Below are 18,991 nucleotides of genomic sequence, written 5' to 3'. Positions count from 1 at the left end.
ATTAACATAGAGAGGAAAAAGGAGATTGGAAAGATCATACCATGCGGTCTTCATCCTCATGTCTCGGATGTGGCGTAGTCGATCAATGTGAACAAGGATAGAACAAACACAATATATACAAGTTTACACTACAAAGGAAATGAACTTGTTTTTGGATTTTCAAATTTTTCAATTTTTTTGATTTTTTCGAAATTTTGGATTTTTTGGATTTTTGAATAAAAATTAAGTTAGAATTTCCCATCCCCACACTAATATGGGCATTGTCCTCAATGGCCAAAATGATAGGAAATTATGCAAGTATGATGCATGAATTCTATACTAAATGCAAGCTATACTAATCTACACTACATGATGCATGAGTTTTTGTTTATGACGGAGAGCGTAATTTAGATTACCTCCCGTTGCGTATGCATGTACTTCCCAAACCGAGATAGACATTATTTCTAATGTCTTAAATTTTGGGGTAGTTCATGCACACAAGATGCAATGCATGAAACTATATATTATCATTTGGATTTTTTCCATGGGAACAATAAAAGAACACCTCAATGTGGCCGAGGTGTTAGTCCTCATGTTGCTAGGACTCTCCAAAGAAGTCAAGATAAAATAAATAAAAAAAAAAAAAAAAAAAAAAGTAGACAAACCTCAAGAGGGTAGGAGCCTCCAAAGTTTGCTAGTCCTCCATCAAATCATCATTGTCATCATTTTCCTCCATAGAAGCGGACTCATCTCCACTTCCCTCTTCACTTCCTTGATCACTTCCTTCATCATCTTCATTAGCCTCTTCTTCTTCATCTACCTCTTCATCAACACCCTCATCATCATCAACCTCAGCATCGACATTCTCATCTTCACCCGATCTTTCACCCCTAGATGTGCTTGGAAAGAAGACTTCCCTATCCGTCCAACTAGGCAAAGGACATGAAGGATCAAGTAGTCCTTGCCTAGCTAAATGAAGGAGGGGTGGATATTGGGCCAAGTATGCATCTACTCGATCATTATAAGCTTGTTTGTACATCTCTCTCATGAGGAGAGTCATGTAGTCATTGCCCACTTCAACATCTTCGGGTTTGAACTCTTGATATTTGAATGGATAGGGTGGTGTGACAATGGTGGAGGACGGCTCTTCAATTTCGCCCCTTTGTTGGCGGATGATGTATTCGGCGCCCTTGGAGAGTGGAAGTAGGTAGTTTGTTCGATGGGCACTCAAGCGGCATATCTTGGAAGGCAAAGTGAAAGATCTAGCATCATTGGTTAGCCACCCATAGTTGGTGTCAAGAGAGTTATGCTTGACCCACTTGTACTTGTGAATCATGGCGTCCATGTCAATGAGATGACCCCCTTTGATCACCACATATGTGTTATCCTTCTTGAAATTTGCGTCAAAGTGCTTGGCCAAGAGAGTAACTAGACCTCCATTTACGATAAAAGCGGTGCCTTCTTTACCACAATCAACATTGAGCCATCTTTCCACCAAAAGCCTTAGAGCATTGTAAGGCTTAGTGAATTCCCTTCCAACATTTAAGGCCGACTCAAGTAGAACACAATCGAGTTTGGTAAAATGATTAGTGTCTTTTCTTGCAATTATAGTATTCCCGATGACCTTGTGCCACAATCTAATGCCCGGATGGTGGACTAATAGAGCGCGACAAGCATGAAAGCTCACAAATTTCTTCCCGGAAATTGCCTCCCAAAGAGGAGCGGGGTCATACTTTTCGGGCATCTTATGATAATATGGTGTATCACTAAGGCCTAATGCTTTACTCAAAACATCAAAGGTGATGCGCCTATTCACATTGGCAAGGCGAAACTCGATGTATGTTCTAGTCTCTACCTTAGTCACTTTCAATGAACTTAAGAATTCCAAGGTAAGGGAGGGGTATGTCAATTCTCTTGTAGTAAATAATTTTCCCAACCCCATGGCTTCGAAGAAGGCTTTTGTTTGTTCAAGGACACCCAATTTGTTCAAGGCATCTTCACATATGAATTTTGTGGGCAAAATGGTTTTCTTAGCATACTTGGCAAATGTATCCCTATGGGAGTTAGAAATGAAAATTACCTCCGGATAGTTGGGTAATTGAGCGATTTCCGGAGTTGTTGATGTTGTTGCTTCCAAGGGAGGATCTTGTTGTTGTTGAACTTCCAAGTTTGCATTAGCAACCACCATAGCCATTGAAGCTTTCTTTGCTTGAAGACATTATTGCCTTTTTGAGAGTGCCTTTGCCTTGAGTGCCTTTGTTGCCTCTTTTGTTCTAGTCATTGATGATTATACCAAGAAAAGGTTGAAAATCTTAAATTTCCAATTATACCCAAATCGATTTTAAGATGAAAGGATTTGCCTTTGTATTTCAAAAATCGACTCAAAGGTTGAAGATTTTGGTGCTTGGATTGATTATTATTGTAAAAGGAGTGATTAATTTTTATTGTAACCTTGAATTTGATTTTGTTGAATTTGGTTGAGGAAATCTTGTTTTTGGTGATGGAGAGGACGAGGGTTTTGGGGTTTATGGGTTTATGGGTAGTGTTTGAATGTTTGAATGAAATGAAATGAATGTGGGAAGGGGTATTTAAAACACCCGAAATTTTCAAAACTGTAGGGGGAAGACGAGCGGATTCCTGTCGGGACGCTCGGATTCTGCTCAATTTGACTTCAGGAAATCTCGCCTAAAGAAGAGCGTCTTTCAGTGAAGACGAGCGAATTCTACAAGTAAGACGAGCGGATTCCGTTAAAGACGAGCGGATTTTGTTAAAATTAATTTTCTTAATCAGACCGCAAAAAGACGAGCGTCTTCTTGCAAAGACGAGCGAATTCTTTCGACGAGCGTCTTCTCCTTCTCACCGGTACGCTCGGATTCTCTAACAGACCAAAATTTTCAATTTTGCAGCTCATTTGGACGGACGGATTCTTCCACAGACGCTCGGATTCCCATAAGACGAGCGGATTACCCATAAGGACGCTCGGATTCCACCTGGTCTACCCGGATTCAGTTTCATCCGTCCACTTGCATATCCCGTGTCATTTTTATTCTTCAAATCTCGTGTTCTTCATTGTAGGGGCACTACGAAGGCATGAATAGCCTAGGCAATTGCTATCCCCACACTAAGTTAAAGCACTACACATCAATAAAATCATTAGTCCCTCCCTCACTTCTCTCAAAAAATGATAAATATCTTGATCAAGGCATAAAAATCCAAAATGACAAAATGCAATGTAAGAATTAAAATGCAAGTTAGGGAGTTAGAAATATTTACAAATGGTGGTTTGGAGAGGACTCCACCAAACTCTCATCCTTAGAGAGATGTCATGGGGGCATGTCCAAGGTGTTGTTGATGTTACTCAACACCTTGAAGAAGTAGTCAAAAGCTTGTTCATTGTCATGATAAAGATCCTCAATAGATCTTTGCACTTGTTGTCCTTCATGTTGGTCTTGATCGATAGCATTACCAATGTAGGGATTGAAAATCCCTTCAAACTCATCGTCCCAAAGACCACAAACTTCGTCTACTTGATCATTAAAAATCTCTTGAGTTGATAGAGACAACTCTCCCACTTTCTTGTTTTGGCCAATGAGGCCCTCTTCTTCATTGCTTGACTTTGGTGAGCTTTTCAAGCTCTCTTTGTTACAATTTCCTTGCTCTTTTGATGGAGCATCATCCACTTTCTTCTTCCATTGGAATTCCGACTTCTTCCTATCATCCTTCCGGCTATAATGATCAACCATAAAACATGGTTCATGCAAACGGGGAGCTCTCATGGTCTTGTCAAGATTGAAAGTTATGCTCTTATCTCCCACTTCTAGAGTGAGCTCTCCATGCTTCACATCTATCACCGCATCCGCGGTATGCAAGAAAGGTCTACCTAGAATGATTGGAATATTGGAATCTTCTTCCATGTCAACAATGACAAAGTCCACCGGGATGAAAAATTTCCCAACTCTTACGGGAACATCTTCCCATATCCCTAATGGTGTCTTCGTCGATCGATTGGCCATTTGGAGTGTGATATTGGTGCATTTAAGCTCTCCCATCCCTAACTTTTTACTCACCGAGTACGGCATAACACTCACACTAGCCCCTAGATCACATAGGGCTTTGTTGATTGTGGTGTCGCCAATGGTACACGGTATTGAGAAGCTTCCCGGATCTTTAAGTTTTGGAGGTGAACTCCCTTGAAGTATTGCACTACTCACCTTAGTGAAGGCGATAGTCTCAAGCTTCCGGATCGAATTCTTTTTCGTAAGGATGTCTTTCATGTACTTTTCATAGGCCGGCACGTGATTGATTAATTCCGTGAAAGGAATCGAGACTTCCAAATTCTTCACAATCTCCATAAATTTTCCAAGTTGGTCATCAAATTTGGGCTTGGCTTGACGACTTGGAAAAGGAAGTCTAATCACAATGGGTTCCTTCTCCTTGGCCTTGTCTTCATTTTTCTTTGAAACTTCTTCTTTTGATGGTTCTCCATCCTTGGAGTTTTGCACAACTTCTTCTTTATCACTAGCTTCCACAACTTCATCCTCAACTTTCTTCTTCGGTGCTTCATACCTCGTACCACTTCTCAAGTGAATGGCACTACTGTTTCATGTCTCGGGGGATTACTTTGAGGTGGTAATTGCCCCTTTTGTCTTTGTGAGCTTGAAGATGCTAGTTGAGTCAATTGGGTTTCCAACATTTTGGTGTGGGCTAGGATGTTGTTGATGGTGATTTCCTTTGCTTGACTATCCTTTTGCATTTGAGTGAAAAACTCTTGTTGATTCTTTTGCATTTGGAGGACCGCTTTTTGAACATCAAAACCTTGGTCATTTTGTTGATTGCATGGAGTTTGATTTTGGTAACCTTGGTTTTGATTGTAAAAGGGTCTTTGATTTTGGTTTCTCATGGGAGGTGGGGTGTATGTTGGTTGAGGGTTTTGAACATTTTGGCTTTTGTATGAGAGATTTGGGTGGAATTTGGTGTTTTCATTGTAATAATTTGAATAAGGGGTACCACTCTTGTATGCTTGAAAAGCATTCACTTGTTCATTTGTTCCCCTACATTCATTTTGGTCATGTCCCAAAGTTCCACAATTCTCACATATCCCACTTGGGATTGATGAAGATGCCGTCATGGCATTGACATGGTGCTTTGGTGATTTTGAGGCTTCTTCAAGTCTAGCCATAACTTTTTCGAACTTCAAATTGATGGTATCAATGTGAGCACTAAGTTGAGCACCCAATTGAGTAATAGAGTCCACGTCATGCTTTCCTCCTCTAGTAGCCTTGCGAGGTCTACTATATTGTGAATTATGGACCGCCATTTCCTCAATCTTGTTCCAAGTTTGATTGTCGTCAACTTCAGTGAACATTCCATTTGATCCCATGATGAGAATGTTTCTTGAGTCTTCATAAAGACCATTCCAAAATTGTTGTACCAAGAACCACTCGCTAAGTCCATGATGAGGACATGAGCGACAAATTCCCTTGAATCGCTCCCAAGCTTCATACAAGGATTCTTCATCTCTTTGCTTAAAGCCCGTAATTTGAGCTCTTAGCATGTTAGTCTTTTCCGGTGGGTAGAACTTTTTGTAGAAAGCTAGAGCCAATTTCTTCCAAGAGTCAATTCCGAAAGTAGCCTTATCAAGGCCTTTCAACCATTGTTTTGCGGTGCCAATTAGAGAAAAAGGAAATAAGACCCATCGAATTTGGTCTTGAGTTACACCGGTTTGAGAAATCGCATCACAATAGTCACAAAAAGTCTCCATGTGAGAGTGAGGGTCTTCACTAGGCATCCCCCCAAATTGGCTTCTTTCGACTAATTGGATAAATGCGGATTTGGCAATGAAATTTCCGGTTAAGTGTTGTGGTGTGGGAGTACCATTGGGTAGGTTCTCCTCGGTTGGTATGGAATGTGATGAAAATTTAGGCATTGTGGGTTGATTTTGTGTTGGATTTTGTGTTGGGTTCTCCTCACCTTCTCTTTCAAAAGGGTTGACGAACTCAATAGCGTTTGGTTGAATATCTACAACCTCACCAACACCTCTCAAAGTTCTCCTAGCAAGTCTTGTATTGTTTGTCAAAGTCCTTTCAATTTCATGATCAAAGGGTAACAAGTTACCTTGTGATCTTCTAGACATGCAAAATATCAAACAACTCGAAAATAATTAGAACAAACCTGGAGGAGTTTTACTTCCCCAAGGCAAAGAAAGACACAACTAATAACAATCTAAGAAAATCTAAATCAAGTTAACACCGTCCCCGGCAACGGCGCCATTTTTGGTCGGACTCCCTTGGGAGGTTTAGTTTTCGGTACTTGTCGTTAGGAGAACCTAGACCGAAACACATTTTATAACTCCACAAACAACTCTACAATTAGTAAAGAGGCAAGTAAAGTTCGGATCCTAAGGGACGGGAATTGAGATGAGATTTTCAATTGTAACTAGTGGTGTCTAGGGGTGTCACAATTTGGGGTTTGAAGTAGAAGATCACTAAACTGAATAGCAATAAAAGTAAACAAGAAAGATGATTAAAAAGGGATGTAAACAATTGATAAAAGGCACTAGGGTGTCATGGGGTCATAGGGGATTCATAGGAATTTGATCATACAAACATATTCTCAAATTATAAGCAAGCAATTATTATTGTGATGGATCGAGTTGGGTTATATCTTACAATCCTAGGAAAGTTTGGGTCCCGGAGCCAAATCGATTAGATTGTACAACACCTACAACTCGACTTAATCTTCCCTACTCAACTATATGCATGGTCTAATGAGACTCGAGTTGGTTTATGTCTTACAAGTCTCATTGAAAAGATAGGTGATGGGTAAAAATGCAAGGATTCATAGGCTCGCATTTCATTAAACATAACATGTGCATAAGTTGAGATCACAACAAGCAAGCAAATAAACTATGAAAACATATTAATTTAAGCATGAATCATCCCCCATGTTGGTTTCTCCTAATTACCCATTAACCCTAGCTAAGGAAACTACTCGCTCATTATCATGTTGAACATGCTAGCAAGGTTGTCAATCATACCAACGAAGTAAAACATGATGAATAAATGAAGATAATTAACAATAATTAAAAAGAGATTAAGAGAATTACACCTACTAATGATTCCAATAATAAAGCAAAGAATAATAGAAGTACTTGATGATTGATTGGAAGGTTGTCAATCTCCCAATAATAACCCAAATAATCTTCAATTACCCAAAATGAAAGATGAACAAAAGAGAGATTAAGGAAATGAGATTTGTATTAAGACTTGATTAAATGTTGATTATAAGATTAAAGAGAGATTTGATTGATATAAACTACACTAGATATTGCTAAGAAGAACATGATAACCTAATTAAACTAATGGGGTATTTATAGCGGAGATTAGGTACATAAATTAGGGTTTACTAAGGGCTTAAATGACGATTAAGTCCTTGAGGAATCGCCGGTCTCAAGAGAGACTCCGGTCTCCTTTTCGCCGGTCTTTGAAAAATATGCGCATCCTTCATTGAACAAGTAGAAGACGGATTAGCTGTCACACAATCCGAGCGTTCAGGGCACGGGACGGGCGGATTGTGGGTCTTTTGGACGAGCGGATTCTTGGGGTGGACGGGCGGATTGTGGTGGTTCTGGACGAGCGTCCAGCTGAGGAAGACGCTCGGATTGCTTGTCTTGGACGGGCGGATTGTGGCCAATCCGCTCGGATTCTCTGTCAGCTACTTCCTTTCTTCTTTTCTTCCTTCCACTTCATAAAATCCTTGAGGATTTCCTCGGGGATGCAAGGATCTTTTCTCATCATTGCCCATCTACTATAGTATGTACAAAGGCCTTCTAGTCTTGTCTTCTCTTTGATGCTTGGTCATTGAATTCAATCAATTTAGCTCCATTTTGCCATGAAAATTCAAGGTTTGCACTCCTTTCCTACCAAGGGATCAAAACCTCAAAGAATATGCAAAATAAAGGAGTAAAGATAATAAATGACCCAAATATGCACTAAAAAGCATGGGAACAAGGCTAATTCGGAGACTAAATATGCTCAAATTATGGTCACATCATTAGTATTAGTAGTATTTTTTTGTTAGTCTTGGTGCAACTAAGAGGAGGTATTCCACTATGAATACTTGAAGTTTTGGAGGATCATCCAAATATGTTCTAGCTCAAGATCAAGTGTAGGAAGAAGTCCTACACTTGTGCCCAAATTTCGGTTCACATGTATGTAAGTAGGAATCGATTTTTTCTCCTTTTTTACCTTTTATCTTGCATGCACTAGATCTAATAACTAAATCAAAAGTAATTTAGATCATAAATTAAAAGAGTTTATTTAGAGGGTTACTGAATCCTTTCAAGTGGTATCAGAGCATAGGTCGTGCATGCATAATCGGTTTGATTTTTCCGAGTTAAATGTAATTTAATTAAAACTATAAATTTTGTGATTTATGTGATAAAGCCACGAAATTATTTTGCATGTTATGTATTCTGGTCCTAAAATATATGTAGGTCATTTTGATTATTTATGAATGATTATTGCTTATTTTAATGATTTTTAGTGAAATAATTACATTTTAATGAGTAAAATGAACTTTTATTTACTAAAAATAAAATACGAGTTAACTCTCTTGATTAAAACACGAGATCTTAAATCCTTCCTTAATGCAATTTGGCCTGAAATAACAATGAAATTAGTGCATTCTAGATAACAAAATAATCTGTAAAAGGAAGAGGTACAATATGCGTACAATTAGGAGATGAGTGTCAAGCTAATGATGTCGAAACATTTGATTGCACAAATCCCACACTCATAATCTGGAAATTTAACACCAATATTCACAAATTAGCTTTCAAATCAAAACAAAGACAAAATAACCCTAAACTATGAGAATATTACCGTGCTAAAAGAACTAATTTTAGTTAGGTATCAAGAGTCAAGTTTAATGTCTTGAAAGTCTAGGTGGTGAAGAAATGTCATGTTTATAAGGGAGGAAGGAAATACAATAAAAAAGTGGAGATGAAATTTAGTGACAATTCTCCATCTCCCATTAGTACCAATTCTGAAGTTAATCGCAGTTTAATGGGCATTCAATGGAGAATTAGGAGGTAAATAGTCATACTATTAACTATGGTGTATAGTTATGGTTACTAAATAAAATAAGAAGAGTTGTCACTGGATTCGAACAGAGAGTACGATTTAATGAACATTTATTTTAGGATTATTTCAACACTCACCACATCACCTTTGAATTAAACGGTAGTTATGAGACTTCAATTCAGCAATCGAAGGGAAACAAGATGAATTAAAAACGGTTTTCTTGGCATTTCTTTTTGGGGTTGATTGTGTTCATTAGATGTGTGAGAGTTCCACGTGGCTTTTAAATAACACCTTTAAGCTAGCCTTTTTATATATTTATATATTCACGCGGCGTTTTTGTTTAGTAGCATTTGTATTTGTGTGATTACATTTTCATTAGTGCGTAATTTTGTTGTGTATTGTTGAGTTGTAAATGGATATTTTGCCTTCTTCCCTTTTGTTTTGTATAAATGTTCATGGGGCCTTAGTTGTGTGTACATTTTTTTTAAGTACTCTAGTCATGAGAAAAAAAAATGATTTTCAATCCCACAAAAATAGAAAACCTAACCTTAAGAGATTTTTCTCTAAAATGGACACAAGAAAATAACTCAAGCGATAAAAAATTGTAAATACTATGGTGTCAAGTTGTCAATTGTTGGGACATGAAATGTAAGTAATCATCAAGGTTAGAAGAAAAACTGGATTTTAAACGCATTAATATTAATTATATTAAAAAATGAGTTATATATAAGGACTTGTAAAATAAATTACATAAAAGGGAGATAAAGATAGTGTTTAATTGTAAATGAGTAATGATGGAGTGGAAAATATTTAGTTAATGAACATATGAGTCAAAATGAGGAAAATGATTTGTCATGCACTTTCTTATATAATTATATGATGAGTTTGTAATCAGTATGTAATAATCCGCAATCAATTGAGGCATTAAATTTGAAATTTCAATTTTAATGTCAAGGTATACAAAGAGGCATGGAAAATGGGAAGTACAATAATATTGTAGGTTTCTTATAATTATTACTATTTTATTTTTATTATAATGATTATAATTATTACGAAGGTTATGTGGCAAAGAAGTTGAGAGGTGACACATGTCACTTCAATGGAGGCTTAAGAAGCCTTTTTATGTTATTATATAGATATAGACATGTATGCACATCAATCATGAATATGCGACTCCATGAAACAATCAATTAATGCAAACACTATTTGTAATGTGACTCAACCATGATCAACATTTCCATTTCCGGACATCATACCACGCATATACCGCGTCAAATCCACCAAATGATCATACATGTGTTTCAAGGAACATCTTCTTGCGTCTCTACCTCGGTTTGTGGCTCTTGAACTTCATCAAGTTCAAAATTTCTCCCACTCTGTCTCTTAGAAATAAATTCCCGTTCTAAGAAGACAGCCTCGCAAGACACAAACACTTTGTTCTCTTGAGGTTTATAAAAATAGTAACCTCGAGAGGTCAAAGGATAGCCTACAAAGATGCACTTTTCAGATCTTGGGGCAAGCTTATTGTCGGGTTTAGTTTTGACGTAAGCATCACATCCCCAAATTTTCATGTAGGATAGATTAGGAACTTTTCCTTTCCATGTTTCAAATGGAGTCTTTTCGGTGGCTTTAGTGGGACTATTATTTAAAGATAGAATTGCAGTTTGGATTGCAAATCCCCAAAACGAGTTAGGTAACTCGGTTTGACTCATCATGGATCGAACCATATCAAGTAGGGTTCGATTTCTCCTTTCGGCAACACCATTTAGTTGTGGTGTTCCAGGTGGAGAAAGTTGTGATATGATACCACAACCTTTCAAGTGTGAATCAAATTCAAGGCTAAGGTATTCACCACCACGATCGGATCGTATTGCCTTAATCCTCTTGTTCAATTGGTTCTCTACTTCGTTTTGAAATTCTTTGAATTTCTCAAACGCTTCACTCTTATGTTTCATTAAATAGATATACCCATATCTACTTAAATCATCGGTGAAGGTTATGAAGTAGTCATAATTACCACGAGCGGTGATAGTCATTGGTCCACATACATCGGTGTGTATGAGTCCCAATAGCTCACTAGCTCGTGTCCCTTTACCGCTAAAAGGATTACGAGTCATTTTGCCAAGTAGGCAATATTCGCATGTACCAAATGATTGATAATCAAATGGTGTAATCACATTAGTCGAAACTAATCTTTTGATGCGATTCTCGTTTATGTGACCTAATCGACAATGCCAAATGAACGCTTCACTTGGGTCACTTGATTTGAGTTTCTTTGATTGAATGTTATAAATATCATTTGTTGGATTTGAGGTCTCTAAAATGTAAATGCCATTAATGGAAGAAGCTTGGCCAATAACCAAATCATTCCTAGAAATAGTACAACGATTGTTCTTAATGACAAAACAAAAACCGTCCATGTCTAGCATGGCGATTGAAATAATGTTTTTAGAGAGTGTAGGAACATAAAAACAATTATGCAAATACAACTCAAATCCATTCGGCAAAGCTAAAACATAAGTTCCCTTGGATTCGGCCGCTACCCGAGCTCCATTTCCAAGGCGTAGATCCACATCTCCCTTGCTAAGCCTCTCCACATCTCTTAAACCCTGTAAATGATTACAAAGGTGAGAACCACAACCGGTATCTAGTACCCATGTCGTAGTGGAAGTATAATTTATATCAATAACATAAATTTCTTTAGGAATTGTACCTTTTGGAGCATTGAGTCCTTCCCTTATATTTCGCAAATACATGGGACAATTCCTAAGCCAATGTCCCATGCCATAGCAGTAATGGCACTCATCATTAACTTGCTTGAAGTTTTTGATTTTCTTTCCTTTCTTCTTAAACCTCTTGCCCTTTGAAGCAAGAACTTGATTGCTAGAGCTCCCACTAGCTTTGGCATCTTTATCTTCCAGACAAAAGACCCTATAGATCGCATGAGGCGGTCTTCCCGAGACGGACTCACACGAGGTCTAGTAGTAGTGGGTGGTTTAGAAGAAGTGATGAAGTTAAGGTTTCCATCCGAACCTATCCCGAAATGAAGTTCTCTAGTTGTATCGAAATTATTGTCAGAGCATACGTCGTCAAGAACATGGTGATATGATTCAATAGTTATCGGTGCGGTAGCATTTGATGGATTCATTGTAATGCACTACAAATATGGAGGAAAGGAAATATTAACATTTGTCTTTTTAAATCATACTTGCAAATTAACAAGATATGAACATTTATATAGTGACCTCTACCCAACTATAATAAATGATTCCAAGACCCAAATTCATATCAACTTAGGCACGGGGTAGCCGATGCAACCTTCATTAATATAACTCGGTGGATTAACCTTTTAATCGATTCTACTTTTAGAACTCTTGGTCGATAAAATTACTCTAATGTTTATCTATAGCCCAAAACACATCAACAAGGGCACGGGGTAGCCGATACATCCCTTATCAATAACTTTTGTTGAGTTCAATCCAAATTTCGAATAAATGTGTCCATTATCCAAACCCACATCAACTTGGGCACGGGGTAGCCGATACATCCCTTATCAATATGAATTCGGTGGATTAACATTCATCACCCACTTCCCCTACGTAACAAGGTTTGTACCCCGGGGTAGCCGAGTGCACTCCCTCGCGAAATAGGTTTTCATGGTTTCTACTATTTGGTAAGGCTATGTCTCAATTGTTTGTTTTAGCGAGAGGTCATGTCAATTTATTATCTATCACGTTTTAAGTGAACTAAAGCGGTGAACTACGATAATTCTAATTGACACGGTCGATAAACTCGATAAAATAAGGATGCATGTTTTAGTTATGGCGATTTAGCGATGCATGTGACATAAAATAAAAAGCAAGCATAAAGATAAAAATCCTAGTATGGCCTTTCCTAAAATAGAAAAACTCTTTAACTATTACATATTCGGAAACCAACTCCATTGGTCCCTTGAACTTCGGTTGTGGCACGCATCTCGAGGTAACACCGTCTTTATGTATCGCCATTCTTGAAGAAATCCGTCTTTGGGAACTCCGGAATGAATAAAATTACATAACAAATTACATAATTTCCTATTATACATTTGTAACTAAAATAAAATAAATCTATTAAATTACAAAACGGTGATACGAGATCACAATAAAAATTACAACCGAATCGATATTCCCATACATTTCGGGAAATACCAATTAAAATCTAAGGCCATACTAAGTAAAATTACATAATTCAAAATTACATAAATTAAAATTATGACAATCATAAAGAAAATGCAGCATTATAATATGTATGAACATGCTCAATTTTATGCTAAATCGCCTTTAAATTGCCAATATCGTATATTACTCGGTTTTTACGGATTTGCGTGATTTCAACATTTTATAATCACAAAAATGCATAAACTCATATTTATGCATAAGTTAATTACCCTAACCTCTTAGGACTCAAAATATAGTCTTCACTAATAATTTGACCATAATTAACCCATATTTACAAAATTGTTCATAAATGGACCAAAAATTACAAAAATAAGCCATTAAACTTCAAATAAATCACAAAATTTCAAATAAATTCAAAATTTGAAATTTAAACTCATGAACATTCTGGAAAAATTCCATGACACTCATAATGTTCAAAATCTTAGGTTAAAAATTTCGAAAATTTACCGGAAAAACAATGTTGCGGTTTATCGATTTTTAATAAAATAATCATAAAAACATGGAAAAATTATTTTCACTAAATTTTCAATTTTAGATCTGAAAAATATAATAAAATGCAACATTAGACGTTTTTCCTAAGTCATAGATTATGTTTTATTAATTTTCAACTAATAATGTCACTATTTATGCTATTTTTCTTCAAAAAACCATAAATCATGCAAAAGGACTTCTTTATAGCCAATTATTTTACACACATCTTGTAAAATTGCATGTGACAACATATTAATTTTCTATGACCAGATTCGAAATTTAACTCATATTAACCTATTTTTCACTTAAATCCGAATTTAATAATGAGAAATTCATTTTTCGAGCATAACAAGTCCAAAAATTATGAAAATTTACAGGTTATCTCAAAATAATATATGTGACAACATATCCAAAAATCAACTTAAAATTCGAAGTATAGCTAATTTTAGACCAAAAATGACATTTTTACTCATAAAATCACATTTAAATGCCATTATTGTAAATTATGAACAATAAAAATCCGAAAAATTAACCAAAATATCCTAAAACATTTTAGGACCAGAAATATTAACATGCATGGATTAATTTCGTGATATCTCATAATAACACAAATTTTACAAGTTTTATTTGTTATTCTTATAACTCGGAAAAACTTTTAACCGATTTGCATGCAAACAACCGTGGCTCTTGATACCGATTGAAGGAAATGAATATTCATATACATACTAACATACTCATATATGTCTAAATTAATTTGTCATAAAATTAAAACGGATTTTATGCATGCAAACAATAATAAAATAGAGGAGAAATCATGTCCTTACATTGGAGATTTTCGGTTATGAGGGCACAAAAGAGATCACCTTTCTCTTTTGATCTTGAGCTTTCCCTTATGGATGAACAAGATCTAAGTATAAGATCTCTCCCTAAGCTTTATACCCAAGGCTTTCTCTTAATTAAGATTAATATTATAAGAACTAGTATAATATAAATCTAGAAGAAAATTGAACCAAAAATATTATTTAACACTTGAATATTTTCGGTTTTTATGAGAGAAGATTAGGAGGATTTATTCTCTCTAGTATTGTTATTTTTGGATGATCACGTGAATGAATATAATACAAAACATTTTGTATATTATTAGGTAAAAAAATATGAGAAAACCATCATGGTTTTCTCTTCTCAAAAACCGGGTGGTAGGGGGGCTTTTTGGGTGAGCCAATGCATGAAATTGTTGCTCTTAACAATGTTCATAGGCTTGCATGGCTAGACCATTAGGTAATCATTATGTTTACTTAATAAATTAATCAACACAATATTAACCTAATGCCCCATTAATTTCGGTACAATCATAATATGGTGTCCATATTATTTTTGTCAATTTCTCAATATGTAACATGTCACATGTAACATAATTTGTTATGTATTTTTAACATATTAAAAATCAACGTATTAATAAAAATACGTCACATACAAAAATTGATTTAGTAATTTCATAATTACTTGTGCCGAAATATTTTACCAATTTATAAATCGTATTTACAAAAATTCATTCAATTCCGATTGTTTCTTTAAACAATAATTTCATCCGAGTAATGAAACAATTCGATTACTCAGACCGTATCTCATTTAATCACATTTCAATATGATACGTAAATTTTACTTCCAAAATCGTCCGTCAATTTTCAAGTAATTTAATTAACTCGTAACGTTATACGATTAATTAAATAATCAATTAAGAGTGTTGCCCTATAGGTATGACCTAGGGGTCAATCGATCACCACCGTCGCACGACGACGTAATGTCAAACTCTAGTCACCAATCATTACCGATATATGTTGACCGATTGGATATAAATACTTCCCAATTGTATTCTTTAAAATGAGATTTAATAATGATATTTAAATCATGTGATCGCACTATTGTTGAGGACACATTTCCCAACACGTATAATATCCAACGTTAATCGAGCAAGACGAGGTTTGGTGGAAGATGTTATGTGCGGTGGATGCGGTATAGCTGAAGAGTCTACTCTGCACATTCTTCGAGATTATAGTGAAGCACAAAAGGTATGGGGTTTATTCTCATCATTTATCTCAACCCGATTTTATGAAGAACCATTGTTAAAGAAATGGGTCATTGAGAACCTCTTGATACCTAGAACGTCAGGGTTGGATACGTGGCCATCTACTTTTGCTATTGTGGTATGGTGGGTCTAGAGGTGGAGAAATAGCAAGTGTTTTGGGCGGGCTGGTGATATACCGTCTTGCATCTATACTTTTCTTATGCAAAGGGTTTGGGAAGTGAGGAATGCAAAAGAGTTGGTGGATGTTTTAGCAGAAAAAGATAGACATCGATACCATGAGATTTTTGTGCGACGGGTAGCCCCACCGGAGGGGTGGATTGTGTTAAACATTGATGGTGCTTCTAAGGGAAACCCGGGTATGTCAGGTGCATGAGGAGTTTTTAGGGACTCGCGGGAAATATGTTGCTCGCTTTTACAGAAACATTAGGTACGGCGACGGTGACAAGAGCTGAATTAATGGCGTTAAAACAAGGTTTAATGCTAGCAAAGGAGAGAATATTCCCTAAAATGTGTGCTCATGGCCCACCTGCGGATGCCCAGCCGATCTGTGGACACGGGAGCGGTCTTTTTAAAAGCCACGCTCGGCGGCGTAAAGATACTTTCGACCGGATAGTTTTAGATCGCTCGGTTTCGTCTCGGCAAGGGTCTCGAAACGATGCAAGAGATATTCGGAGTCGTCACCAAGCATTTGTGGGATGCTTGGAACCCGTTCGAATCCACTTTATACTAGGTCAACCAAGGCAAAAAAGCGGTGTTTGACATAGGTACTAAAGATAAGGAGTCGTCCCTCTTTAGCATCCTATCTCTAGAATGACTCTCGTACGCCCTGGATAAGGTCGTCCACTATCCAAAGTTTCTGAGTAAGAGGTGAAGGTACGTATTGGGAAGCCTTTTAATCGGACACCCAATCCCGCCCGCGATAGCGGCCTCTACTGATCGATCTTGGTTGGTTAAATGCAAAAATTGATAAAACGGGTAAATGCATGAATGCGCATCCACGAGTTTAAACCTAACATGTGAGCTTTCTATGTCGGTTGTTTTAATCCAAGTATCAAGTATTTGATGTTGAGTTGGATTTTATGTTGATTTGCATGCAAGACGGAAATTAAACATCCATTTACCGAGTTAGGTTTATGGTGGATAACGTGATCCATTTATCTTAGTAAGGCGTTTTGCAAATATGATATAAAATGGGCAGATTTGTCATCTGATCCGTTCTGTATTCGGGTTAACCGAAGTCGGGATCGTCCTAGACAAATGTTGGAAGGGAAACAGACCACCGCATCGATCGACCGGCCCAAGATAGGCGCGAGCATTGTTAGCGATGCAAGTGAGTCCGCTTTGATTTGAAAGTGGGAAAATGAGTGGCTTTGTTTAGGCGCAGTCAACAGACGATGGAAGACGTCTTCTGACCATTGAAAAAGTTCGTAAAATGTATTGAAAAGTGGGTGTTTAAACCCGTCTTGATTTGAAAAGGCCGTTTAGGCCGCTTTTGTCCTAATTTGAAGAACGATACTTGAATAATCGTCATTGTTTTGACAATATTCTATGTTGGGTTCGGTTTTGCAAGCTTCACATGAATAGTTTTGAAAATGATTATGAACTAATTGTTTTAAGTTCATTTGTTTGTAATCAGTCAACATTCATCATTGTACTCGGGTTAAAATCTGACATGGTATGTAGAACCAAGGATGATTTTGTGTTGGTGACTAATACATTTATTTTGAAAATGTAAAGAAATGAGAAAGGCTTTAAAATACCCTTCAAAATGTAAAGAAATGAAATAAAAGGTTTTAAAATTTTAAAACCTTTTATAATGTAATTAACCAAATATTATCACCGAAACACGGATTAAACCGTCATGGTATTAGGAACCAAGGGTGAAAAATGTTTTATGGTTAAAAATTTGTCATAAAAATGATTTGAAATATTTGAAATGGTAAAACCGATTACAAATATGAAATGAAAATAAAGGAGAAGAAGAGACCAAACACGGTTGGATTTAAGGTGGAGAGGGGCTCAAGGCGCGAGCACACTGCTACATAAGCAGCCCCTGCCTCAACCGAAAATCCAGTTTTGGCTCATTCATCCCATGTTTGGACCATGTTATGCATGATTTAGCATGTTATAGTCATGAAACAAATGAAAAACATGATAGAAGAAGATTTTTACACCCTCATACTTACTTGCTAGGCTTGAGACGAGAAAACGACGTAACTGTATCAACTTGTTTGGCCGGAAAACTCGGTTTGAAAACCGTTTTAGAAAAGCAAAAGAGTGTTTTAAGTTTAGTGATGGTGTAGTGGTCGAGATGGTCGGTCAAGTGGTTCAATGCACGATGACGGTACGAAACAATGTGTAAGGCTTGTGTTTACAATCAGTAGGTCGTAAACACGTGTCGGTTTGTGACTTGAGAAGTCGAGTTTAGAATTTTAAGAGAGAGGTGAGAGGGCGGACGCTCGCGTGACTCTCAAATGGTGGCATTTGAGGGGTATTTATAGGAAAATGGGTGGTTGTGTGCGTTTTGAGCGATGTGGCCGCATGGGCTGCTCGAAGAGGCGCGAGCCATTTCGCGGGTCTTCGAGGTGTCTTGTCACTATTACGCAAGTGTAATCATGATTTGTTCTATCCTAAGATTTGGATGAACTTTATTTGTGACCATTAAGGATTCCGGGAAACCTTAACATGGAAGTATTTGAAAAGTTTGTTTTTTGTGTTTCACTCGATTTGACTCGTTGTTGGAGTCGGGATTTGAATTTTCGAGTCGGTTTTTGGTCCGGTATCGATTTTGACTCTAATTAGTGTCATTGTGACCCCATCGTCATGCATTAAACACTCCAGGTACTTTTGAAAAGTTTTGAAATGTTTTATTTTCGAAATCGTTTTAAGTTTTCTGACGTATTATTGTACAAAACTGTCGATCAAACGCTGCGATTCCTAAGCATGTTGTAGTCTAATAATCATCGGGTGTTTGTTGGAGTCTCAACAGAATCTTTGGTATCTCTGAGCCCTACTTTGACTGAGGCTTGGACAGGGCGAAAGTCAAAGTATTGCCCCCAGGTCAATAAAAGATTACAACCTGGAGACCGAAGCGACGTCGAGGCGGATCGAAAGGATTCGGGCCAAGGACCTTCCGTCGAGAAGGGCGACGCCAA

At 37.0% G+C, this 18,991-nt stretch overlaps 1 non-coding gene across 1 annotated transcript; it reads left to right on the top strand.

Moving 5' to 3' along the window:
- The first annotated feature begins 5,426 nt into the window (after positions 1-5,426).
- On the top strand, positions 5,427-5,533 carry LOC141593238 (small nucleolar RNA R71). Its single transcript, XR_012521340.1, has one exon. It is a non-coding gene; the product is annotated as a small nucleolar RNA R71 (small nucleolar RNA).
- The last annotated feature ends 13,458 nt before the right edge of the window (positions 5,534-18,991 follow it).

This window comes from Silene latifolia, chromosome 7 (genome assembly GCF_048544455.1).
Source record: "Silene latifolia isolate original U9 population chromosome 7, ASM4854445v1, whole genome shotgun sequence".
Taxonomy (NCBI): domain Eukaryota; kingdom Viridiplantae; phylum Streptophyta; class Magnoliopsida; order Caryophyllales; family Caryophyllaceae; genus Silene; species Silene latifolia.
Note: the sequence above shows the minus strand (reverse complement) of the source record. Positions and strands in the feature narration are given on the sequence as shown.